Raw genomic sequence first — 3705 nt, 5'->3', positions numbered from 1 at the left:
TCATATTGCTTTGCATGATCGTAAGATAGCTAGCATGGTGTTTTCATGGCTTGTCCATTTTTTGATGTCATTGCTATGCTAGATTATTGCCCATCCCGGTACACCGCCAGAGGCGTTCATATAGAGTCATACTTTGTTCTAGACATCGAGTTGTAATATTGAGTTGTAAGTAAATAAAAGTGTGATGATCATCATCATTAGAGCATTGCCCATGTGAGGAAAGGATGATGGAGACTATGATTCCCCCACAAGTCTGGATGAGACTTCGGACTAAAAAAAGCACAAAAAACACAAAAAATGAGAGAAAAAGAGAGAGGCGGCAATGTTACTATTCTTTTACCACACTTGTGCTTCAGAGTAGCATCATGTTCTTCATATAGAGAGTCTCTTGAGTTATCACTTTCATATACTAGTGGGGATTTTCATTATAGAACTTGGCTTGTATATTCCAACGATGGGCTTCCTCAAGTGCCCTAGGTCTTCATGAGCAAGCAAGTTGGATGCACACCCACTTAGTTTCAGTTTGAGCTTTCATACACTTATAGCTCTAGTGCATCTGTTGCATGGCAATCCCTACTCCTCGCATTGACATCAATTGATGGGCATCTCCATAGCCCGTTGATTAGCCGCATTGATGTGAGACTTTCTCCCTTTTTGTCTTCTCCACACAACCTCCACCATCATATTATATTACACCTATAGTGCTATATCCATGGCTCACGCTCATGTATTGCGTGAAAGTTGAAAAGGTTTGAGTATACTAAAGTATGAAACAATTGCTTGGCTTATCATCGGGGTTGTGCATGATTTGAACATTTTGTGTGACGAAGATGGAGCATAGCCAAACTATATTATTTTGTAGGGATGAACTTTCTTTGGCCATGTTATCTTGAGAAGACATGATTACTTTATTAGTATGCTTGAAGTATTATTGTCTTAATGTCAAATGATAGACCATTGCTTTGAATCACTCGTGTCTTAATATTCATGACATGATTAGATTACATGATCAAGATTATGCTAGGTAGCATTCCACATCAAAATTTCTTTTTTATCATTTACCTACTCGAGGACGAGCAGGAATTAATCTTGGGGATGCTGATACATCTCCGTCGTGTCTACATATTTTTATTGTTCCATGCCAATATTATACAACTGTCATATACTTTTGGCAACTTTTTATACTATTTTTGGGACTAACATATTGATCTAGTGCCCAGTGCCAGTTCTTTTTTGTCGCATGTTTTTTGTTTCGCAAAAAATCCATATCAAACGGAGTCCAAACGGGATAAAAACTTACGGATATTTTTTGGAACATATGTGATTTTTTGGAAGAAGAATCAACGTGAGACGATGCCCGAGGGGGCCACAAGGCAGGGCACGCGCCCCTAACCCTCGTGGCCACCCTGTAAGGTAGTTGGTGCCCTTCTTTTGCCGCAAGAAAGACAATATCTGGATACAAATCGTGTTAAAATTTCAGCCCAATCGAAGTTACGGATCTCCAGGAATATAAGAAACGGTGAAAGGCCAGAATTTGGAACGTAGAAACAGAGAGACAGATCCAATCTCGGAGGGGCTCTCACCCCTCTGCCTCCATGGAAGCCATGGACCAGGGGGTAAACCCTTCTCCCATCTAGGTAGAAGGTCAAGGAAGAAGAATAAGAAGGGGGGCTCTCTCCCCCTCCCTCCCAGTGGCGCTGGAACACCGCTTAGGCCGTCATTGCGACAACGATCTACACCAACACCTCCGTCATCTTCACCAACGTCTTCATCACCTTCCCCCATCTATCTACAACGGTCCACTCTCCCTCAATCCTCTGTACCCTCTACTTGAACATGGTGCTTTATGCTTCATATTATTATCCAATGATGTGTTGCCATCCTATGATGTCTGAGTAGATTTTTGTTGTCCTATCGGTAATTGATGAATTGCTATGATTGGTTTAATTTTCTTGTGGTTATGTTGTTGTCCTTTGGTGCCCATCATATGAGCGCGCACGTGGAATACACCATAGGGTTCGTTGTATGTTGATAGGACTATGTATTGGAGGGTAAGAGTGACAGAAGCTTCAACCTAGCATAGAAATTGATGCATACGGGATTGAAGGGGGACCAATATATCTTAATGATATGGTTGGGTTTTACCTTAATGAACGTTAGTAGTTGCAGATGCTTGCTAATAGTTCCAATCTTAAGTGCATAGAATTCCAAGTAAGGGATGACATGCTAGAAGTGGCCTCTCCCACATAAAACTTGCTATCGGTCTAGTAATGTAGTCAATTGCTTAGGGACAATTTCGCAACTCCTACCACCACTTTTCCACACTCCCTATACTAACTTTATTGCTTCTTTACCTAAAACAGCCCCTAGTTTTTATTTACGTGCTCTTTATATTCTTGCAAACCTATCCCATTACACCTACAAACTACTTCTAGTTTTATACTTGTTGTAGGTAAAGCGAACGTCAAGCATGTGTAGAGTTGTATCGGTGGTCGATAAAATTTGAGGGAATATTTGTGCTACATTTAGCTTCTCGTTGGCTTCGACACTCTTACTTATCGAAAGAGGCTACAATTGATCCCCTATACTTGTGGGTTATCAGACGACAGTCGCCATGATCGTATTTGAACGTACGTTGTCATCTGTGTGCTCAACCTCAGGGCAGTCTGTGCTTTTTCGAAGTGGAACCCGGTGACGAGTGTACACATTCACAAGTTCCCACTCACAGTTATACCCAATATAAACAACCCAATCTCTATTTGCGCCTACCCAAGCCTTACCCTTAAGCGATGTCATCTTAACATCACATGTATCATTATCAAGCGGCATCAACTTGCACAAGGCGACGCTTCCGTCGTCCCCACGCCGTTGACCAGCATCATGGCGAAGAAGATAGGGGAGATCAAACTGCTCCTAAACCCTTGGCTTCTTTACAATGATGTTATTTGTTGAGTCGGGAATGGACTTGAACGAACCTGTCGTGTTAGCCGAGGTGATGACGTCACACCGATCAATGAGTTCCTCCACCATGTCATCTTTTAGATCGGGGCAAGAATAACGAGGTCATTTCCGGCCTGTTCCCTCCATGTAGAAGACGAACGGACAATGGCAGAAGGAAGGGAGAAAGCAAATGGAGGGAGGAAGAGCGTGCGACAACAGTTCCAAATTGAGAGGGAAAGGCGAAGAGGTAGTGGACAGTTGCCATGGTACAAGAAGAGGCTAGTAGGGAGCGAACGGTTGCCACAAAGGTCACACACTGACGACAAGGCCGAGTGAACTGCATGTCGTATATCAGGCACACCTTGATCTGGCTAACCGTTTCTTTTGTGTTGCCTAATCACAAATAGTTCATCCGAGTGAACCGTATGCTGTATATCGCACACACATTCATCTCATTGCCCGTTTCTTTTGTTCCTCCTCATCGCAAACAGTTAATTGAACTGAAACCGTATGCCCTGCATCACACACGCAACTAAAATCCAAACCCTGTTTGATGCATTCGTCATCGCAAACCTTTTTTGACGGGTTTTTTACACCACCATTTGCGATTATTGCATCGCACACAGTTTCATCGAAGGGTCTCTGATCGTAGTGTCGTGTTAGCAGCATCCTGTAGTAGTGCAAGGTTGACAAATGGCAATGTTACTAGATCAACAAATGTCGATCTTTCCAGTTTGACAAATGGCAACATACCCGATATGACAG

This window comes from Triticum urartu, chromosome 5 (assembly GCF_003073215.2).
Source record: "Triticum urartu cultivar G1812 chromosome 5, Tu2.1, whole genome shotgun sequence".
NCBI classification, from domain to species: domain Eukaryota; kingdom Viridiplantae; phylum Streptophyta; class Magnoliopsida; order Poales; family Poaceae; genus Triticum; species Triticum urartu.
The sequence above is the reverse complement of the archived record's forward strand: the minus strand, read 5'-3'. Positions refer to the sequence as shown.